The sequence below is a fragment of the Montipora foliosa genome, chromosome 4, assembly GCF_036669935.1.
Source record: "Montipora foliosa isolate CH-2021 chromosome 4, ASM3666993v2, whole genome shotgun sequence".
In the NCBI taxonomy this organism is placed as follows: domain Eukaryota; kingdom Metazoa; phylum Cnidaria; class Anthozoa; order Scleractinia; family Acroporidae; genus Montipora; species Montipora foliosa.
In genome coordinates, this window is record NC_090872.1 from 33,094,864 (window position 1) to 33,103,417 (window position 8,554).

Consider the following 8,554-nt stretch of genomic DNA (forward strand, 5'->3'; position numbering starts at 1 on the left):
TTTTAGTGGAGATATCATAACAATATTACTGCTTCCACGTGTTCTTTCGAAGACTTGATCGGCTACCATTGAAGCAGCATAAAAGATAACTGCCTTTCCATATCGTGTAGGAAGGCTTGCACATATACTTCTTTTCCTCCCAAAAGTTCTTTCAAACATTCTTCTTGCTCTGGATATACTGGATATGTCTCGCAAAAACGAACGACAGCTCGTTGGAAAGTCACGCTCAATGACACACTGGACGCCATTCTCAAAATGAAATGAAACAAGACTGCCGTTTTGGTCAGCAGAAAGGAACAAACTTAATTGATGTAAAATTATTCCGGAACACAATTAGCGTTCGCATTACACAGACGTCTCTCTCCCCGTTTTTTTCCAGGGGAAGAGGCGGATGTACACAGGCTATTTTTTCCTTGGCTCAGGAATGAAACTCGAATTTTTATTCTCAACTGGAATTAAATAACAATCATCTGTACTCTTTTTGGACAGAAATAATTGATCTGTTTGCTCGTTTGTTTTGCTTTAAAATGCGAGCGAACAACAAGTTTTTTCATTCCGTTTGCCTAATTGCTTTTCGGTGCAATTTCAGTAGAAAACTTGAACCATTTACAGACTTAAAAAAAGTTGGTAAAATCTCTGTTAAATGTCCCCTTTTTTCTGTAAATTACAATCTCTGTAAATTTGCACATTTACAGAGATTTTGTAACCCCATAAAATGTCTGTAAAATTTACCACATTTTCGACCTTACGATGACATAAAATGTGTACAAAATCTCAATGAAATCTATGTAAATTAAAGGAAATTTTTACAGAGATTTTATGCGATAAGTACAAAATGTCTGTAAAATCTCTTTACTTTCTCTGTAAAATTTACACGAGAAAAAATCTCTGTAAATCAATCCATATAAAATCTCAGTGTTAGCTCTGTAAAAAGTGAGTGAGAAGAATGCATGAAATGTCTATAAAATGTCTACAAAAACCCTCAAAAAACTGGAGGAGAAAATGTGTGAAATGTTTTTAAAATGTTGGTGTTTTAGTGCACAAAATCTCAGCAAATTGTTCACAATATCTCTGCAAATTAAGTATTTAAAACCTGACAGAAGGCAGGAAATGTCAATAAAATGTCTGTAAAACTGGGGTGGTAAAGTATGTGAGATGTTTTTAAAATGTTGGTGTCTTAGTGCACAAAATCTCAGCAAAATGTTTGCAATATCTCTGTAAAAAATAGCATTAAAAACCTGACGTAAGCCAGGAAATGTTAATAAAAAGTGAAATGGATGAAAGGTTACTCGATTTTACGTAAAAAAAAAAGGACAAGCTCTAGAGTTTGTGAATGCATAATTTTTTTGTCAAATCTAAAAAATTAATAATCATTTGTTTATATTACTTTCAATAGAATCTAAGTGTACATTTAAATTCTTGCAATAAGTTCAATAAAGTAATTCAATTAATAACATCAGTTACCATGGCAACTGCCAAAATGGTGTCCAGCTTTGAAAAAACCCACGCCCTACGAACGTGATTTGTCACCCATGATTTATAGCTGATGAAATGGTACAATGTATACTCGTGAAATTAGGGAATAATTCCACTTGTGTTTTGTCCTAAATCAAATCATTTTTCTGGCCTTAAGATGGCTCTAAATAGTACTTTTCAAAGGTTTGGATATTACAACAGCATCAATAATTTTTCCATTGGCAAATGTTTATCACATAGCACTCGGTAGAAGGTCAAAAATAAAAACCTACAGCCTTAGACTACATGTGGAAGATTCTTTCAGAACCTAAATGTCGTTGCTATGGCGACTACTGATAAAAATACTTCGCTTGTTTTTGTAACCTACCTGAGTTCTAGACGGTGTTTCTAGGTTTCTACTTGGTGAATTTTCTTTGTTTTTGGGGTAACTGAGTGAACTTCCAAGGAGTCTCAACTGACAAAACTACAAGAAAATCTGTACGTAATTTTTGGAGGAATTCGCAATTTTCGTTTTTGAGGCGTATTACATTAATGTATGCTAAACAAATAGATGATTTTTTCCTAACACATCCTCGGACACCCAGGGACAGATCGCGGAGGCAGGGGGAAGTCTAAATGGGCAAAAGAAAATGGCGACAAAGAAAAGCATAGTAGGGCGAGAAGAGCCTCTGGGGACACGCTCTTACCAGACCAGTTCCAAACAGCAGGGGTAGTTCTCAATTCTGATTGGTGCTAGAAATTCTTTGTGTTTTTCTGCCCAATCAGAGATCAGCAGGCCGTGAAGTCGTTTCGTGTCTTCTTACACGGAAATCACTTGATCTCCATACTCGCCTCGTTCATTTGGCAAGGTTTTGCTCGAGGAGAAAGTCTCAATCACATCACAAAATGTACAGGAAATCGTTCGGATTATCGGCAGAGAAATACGCTGGACCTTTCGCAGGTAACGTTACAGTCGCGTATTTCCAAGTGTGCGAGGTTTTTGTAAAGATGTCCTCCCCGTTTCACCTAAGATAGCAGTGATTAATTTTGATCTAACAATTGAATTATTTTGATTCTGGCCCCTTTTCCTAGTCGAGGAATTTCTAGATTTCTTACATGAATTGCTGTGGCAGAAACTTTGCTAATATCGAGAAAGTCTTGATCGCACGGGCCACACTGGTATGTCGAGCAAACAGCATGTAGCACGACTTTATTTTAATGCTCGCCAAATTCAATGCTATCGAGCTCGTGTCTTCACGATATTGTTCACGATGAGCCACCCGAAAGAAACAGTTGACGACTGTTGTCGAGTGCGTTCTTATTTTTTTAAAAACAAAAAGAGAAACCGAAACCTTATGGGGAATTTTTGAGAATACTTGAAGAAGTTTTCGATCAAAATTAAAAGTCCAGGCACATGATCGATGGTCTTTCTCGTGGAAAGGGTGGAAAGTGTAAACTCAATCTGGAAAAAAAAAAGGTCATATTTGCTATTTCAGCGAACCACTTGTTGAATAGGAGACACCCCCTTTCTCCTTTGACATCGAGCCAAGGGGATGCAAAAACTTCTTGTCACTTTGACAAGAAAAAATGTTATACAATTTCCTTTGAAAATGCACCAATTAAGCAAATTCCACCATCCTCGGTGGTGTCTTGTCCTGGTGAGTTAACAAATCACCATGAAGAAAGCACCCAAACACCAAAATCAGGCTGCCACTGCTTTCCCAAATCAAGCAAAGAAACATCCGTCAAGGTATGCACATTTCCGATAATTATGTATACATACACACACTGCATGTATGTCGATGTAGAAACACATGTTTTATTATACTGACAGTGTACTAGAAAATAAAATTTGCCATCGTTGTAATGGCATATCCTTAAGTTTCAAGTTTATTGTGAATTACTTAGTTTAACTTATTACACAAGATGCCACATCCTTATTCTTTAGGAGGCTTAGAACAGGTGTTCAACAGAGCTGCCACACATGCCACCTGAGCCACTCTGAAGGATAATGAATCAAGATTGTACAACCGGAACTAGAGTTTGTTAGATTTGGTCAGGTTTATCTCAAACGTTCGTCCAGTGTCCTTCCCTGATTTGTTTGGAAACCAGTGAGAAGCGTTCTTTTGCATTCTTAAAGGGAATTTTGAAAAATTATGCACTGAAGTTTTTCCATCTTTCAGCTTTTTTCATAAATATTTTGAACTCTACTTCAGTTTAGTTCTTTCTAACATGATGTACTGGGTCAGGGAATTGTGATATGATTTCGAAATCTAAAAAAACAAAATACTGCTCACTGAATTGGTTTTTGAGATACTTTTCAAAAACCAAGTTTAAGAAGGGTCTTTGAGTAGCACTGTACCATTACCATACCAACAGTTGGGACCCAGCAAACACCCTTTAAAACATTGCCTCACAATAGTACTACACAGGTATGAAACTGTTGCAGTTGCCCTTTTATAGGGATTGGAGTAATCTTTTTCCATTAAACACACGACTATTAAAAGTGGAAAATCCTTTCAAGCTTCCTTAAACTGAGAAAATAATTTATCTTTTTATCTGTGACCACATTTCTGTCATCCGGTAGAGTGTGCTTTTACCTCTTCAAAGATTTGTCTATCTAGATTATGTAGCAGTGACATTTTGCATTTTGCCTGAGTATGATATTTATGCTGATTTCAAAACCCAAGCCGCTAGACACAGTTGAACAACAACAATAACAATAATAATAATAATTATTATTATTATTACGAACTTGTACTACAGAAAGAGTATGCTGTTTCCTTCTTTTTGTGGGAAATATCAAACAGCATATCAAATCAGTTAATAATGGTTCATTTTTTTGTAGTTCTATTTTGTTTCCCTAAACTTAAAAATTGTGCTACTCATTCTGATGTGTCCAATATAGCTGATAAACTAATAAAAAATACTGAAAGAGTGTGAATTCATTATTAAAAGTCGTCACATTTTTAGGATCTTCGCTGTAAAGTGAAATGTCAAGGTTAAGATGTTATATTTGCAGAGGTACAACTCAGAATACTATGTACTACCTGGATCCAAACTCATTTTACTATTGGAGAAGATTTCTTTAAGCATTGTTTTAGAAACCTCAGGACTCTGTTGTTGTTATTACTGACTAACACACAGCACACTTTTGTATGAAATATGAAATAGCAAACAAGGCTTTCCTTATAATTAGAGCAAAATTAATGTTGCTTTAAAACATTAATGACAACCGAACTTACGGTGCTCATAAAATATTCACAGTCTCTTTCCTATGTTCTTTGCAACTGTCTTTAATTCAGATTATTGTCCATTATCCAAGTAAAATTATCTCAAAGGAATTGCCAGCACATTTGCACAGCCTGGGTATTGCCCTTTGCAAGGCTATTTAAAAAGAACACATCAGCTGTTACTTTGGCAACATTCAGAAGCAAACGTTTGCTCTCGAGATTAACAAAGTTTCAGCCACAGCAATTGATGCAAGAAATCTAGAAATACCTCGACTAGGAAAAGGGGCAAGAATAAAAATAATTTAATTGTTAGATCAAAATTAATCACTGCTATCTTAGGTGAAACGGGGAGGACATCTTTACAAAAACCTCGCACACTTGGAAATACGCAACTGTAACGATACCCGTGAAAGGTCCAGCGTATTTCTCTGCCGATAATCCGAACGATTTCCTGTACATTTTGTACTGTGATTGAGACTTTCTCCTCGAGCAAAACCTTGCCAAACGAACGAGGCGAGTATGGCGATCAAGTGATTTCCGTGTAAGAAGACACGAAACGACTTCACGGCCTGCTGATCTCTGATTGGGCAGAAAAACACAAAGAATTTCTAGCACCAATTAGAATTGAGAACTGCCCCTGCTATTTGAAACTGGTCTGGTAAGAGCGTGTCCCCAGGGGCTCTTCTCGCCCTACTATGCTTTTCTTTGCCGCCATTTTCTTTTGCCAGTTTAGACTTCGCTTTGCCTCCGCGATCTGCCCCTGGGTCTCCGAGGACGTTCCTAACAGCGAGAGAAAGAAAAAGCCTATCCATGTGCCAAATTTCAAAAAGATTCACCGCCTGCAACGCGCCCCAGATGCGTTTTTAGATCACTCAAAACCCTTGTTTTAGTGACGTGATCACAAATAGAAATTCTTCAAGTAACGGCTTTGTGCATCCTCTCGTTTCGCTTTCTTTGCACTCTTCGCACGTGCTAGTTGAAAATTAGTCGAGAAGTAGAAGCTTATTTTTCCTCACTTCGGGGAAAAGTATACCTAAGTGTTGCAATACTTATGGAAATGCGTTTTAACTTGTGGCTTCCTCCGCTGCTTTGAAGTGTTCAAAGATCTTGGCTAAAAAACGGGGCATTGCTAGTTGTTGAAGATGGGGGCAGAGACAATACGCCAACACGCCCTTTTGCTCCAAACTTCTCGAAAACATTCTTAAGATCTCGATATGAAATGCCACTTCCGGCTATTTTTTCAGCAATCTGTTGCTTGATGGGAAATTCCGGGTTTGTTGGAATGATAAAGAGTTCCTCGGAACGTCTGCAAGAGTTCCAGCGACGATCAAGGTATTTCATGTCGTTTTCTGCGTACTGTGTTGTTGACATGTTTTCTGTCAACATGTCCTCTGAAATGTTCAAACGCGAGTCAAAGACTATTCTTCTTGAAACTCTAACATCCTCCATTGCATCGTGTGCGGGAAATGGTTCATGGAAAAGTGTCTGAACCATCCGATAAGACCAGAGAGGGATGTTTATGTTTCACCAAGTTCTTCATCACTGGGAGAGTATCAGAAAAGAACATGTTAAGACAGGAAAGTTTTTCACAAAGTTGATGTCCACCTTGACGAAGAAGGGTTGGCATATCGAAAACTTGAGAGTTGTGCCCGATTAAAACTGTATGAATATTATTATCGCTTTTAACACGCCTGACAGTTTTCTCTAAGTAGGTTAGAAAATTTTCCAATGACTGTCCAAGTGACACAGTTTCGACTGGTTGATTGTCTTTGAACAGGGTCCTGACGCCTCTGACTGTTCGAACACTTCAACCATTTACCCTTGTAGCATAAATATCTACATCCCTCAAAGGCAATATATAGTCGTTGAAACAGTGCAAACCTGATTGATCAACTGCTGAGAGTTGACAAATTTCTGCAGTTTTTCCAGACATGTTTTGTTTCAATATCGTAAATGACGAAATTGTAAGCGTTGTTTCTGTCATAGGGAAATTTCTCCGCCACTGGTCAGGTCGTTAATTTAGGAATGCATGTTTCAAAGTTTTTCAGCTGCTCACTTGAAATTTTCAAATCGATGATGTCAAATTCTTGGATCAGTTTGGTAGAATTGTTTGGATCCAGGTAAAGTCCTATTCCACTTTAAAATGTGTTCCCTTCCTTAGCTTGTTTTTGACCATCAAGATTTAACTTCTGCTTACGTAGTTGAGCTCTTTGGCGTTTGAAATTAATGCTGTTTTTTCTTAGTTTGTCTTGGGTAGACTTGTGATCCATCCTTTCAATGTAGCTGATACAGTGTATACCAGGTTCAATATTGAGGCTCTCAAGTGTTTGGCTAATGTACTGATATCCAAGGTTTACTTGCGAGATGCCACAGGCCACTCGGAAGTCATTACTTTCACTTGCACCATAGTATCTAATTTTGGGGTTTTTTGAGCCTATAACACTGTTTAGGGCCTCACGTCTCTGCGACTTTGCCCCAGGTGATAACTTTGCAACTACTATGTCAGTACAATATTCATCAAAAGTTCTCTCCAGATCTTTCCTTAAGTCATCGCCATAGAGATCTTTGCCATAGGGTAAGTCAAAGTGTTTATAGTTAGTAGTTTTTGGCACCACACCAGGATTCATTGCAATTTTTGTTGTTTCCAAACGAATGTGGTAGAATACTTTGTAAGGATTTTTGAATGGCTGATAGATTTCCCTTATTTTGAGACACGCTATAAGTAAAACATTTGATCAAGTAGTTGATAACTTTCTGTTGGCTTAGGTTATACAACCTTGTAGTCAGTGATTTTTTGGCATGCACAATGTCTGTCTACTTTTCTACAGAATAAGGGACCTTCTCTTTATATGTGCAGCTGTTGTGGAGTCTCCATCCCTGACATAAACAGATAGTTTGATATGAGAATTTAGGCTTTCAGTAAACAAATGGACTGCTGCCATAGGCTCCATTGCTTTTGATGCTGCTGTATGATTGAGTCAACAATTGTGTTGCTTGGCTTCTTTTCCAGTTTTTTAGCATTTGTGCAAACCCTGGAGAATTTTGTTCTTGTAGTATAATCCTTTACCTTCCCATAGGTTAAACCCATGATTGCAGCATGACCGGTTGACGAGTTATACCCCTTTCCCCGTTTTTGCCAGCCCATGTCATATGAGCAGGGGATATTAATGCAGCTTTGGTCATCTGCTTTTACACCCTTTTGGATGGCAGCATTTCTTTCGTCTGACATTGCAGTTTTGCAAGTTTTCTTTGTTACTTGCTCTACTGCACGCCCAATCTTATTTTCTCTACTTTTGAAACTTACTGGATTCATTGAGGGAATATTTAATGTACACAGTAAATTAGTTAGGTGGGTTTCACCGATTCCTGTATGACGACACCCAAGAACAACTCTTGAATTAACATCGTGACTGGGAGGACCTCTTTGACCACTCTTGTGTTCACTGGAGGTCTTGACAACATTCTCTGTACCACACACTGCAAAGATAACTGAAAACACTGAGGCTAACCCATATTTTTTTCTGCTTTTATGTTCCACAACGACAAGTTGGCTGAAAATGAAGTGACAATATTGATACTCAGGGAAATCTGATACTTTGTTCTGGCAGTGTGTCTTCTTCTTTAATTTGGAACGAATAAGCACAAGTAAATTTTCGCAAAAACTAACAAAATTTCGCAAATGCAGTGAATGCAATTTGTGGTCTGCGGACAATTTGAAACTGCTTGTTGGTTCCAAATTTACCAAAAACATTTCTGGTGCTAACAATAGACTTACAATTGTGGGACACTTAGTTTAGGGTAAGGGTGAGGTTTTCAGAACTTCCCTAGAAATTTAACAACCAATCCCTGCCTATTTATGGCTAATT

General features: G+C 37.8%; 1 pseudogene; it reads right to left on the reverse strand.

Moving 5' to 3' along the window:
- Positions 1-6,826: 6,826 nt before the first annotated feature.
- On the reverse strand, positions 6,827-8,001 carry LOC138001235 (uncharacterized; annotated as a pseudogene).
- Between the last annotated feature and the right edge of the window lie 553 nt (positions 8,002-8,554).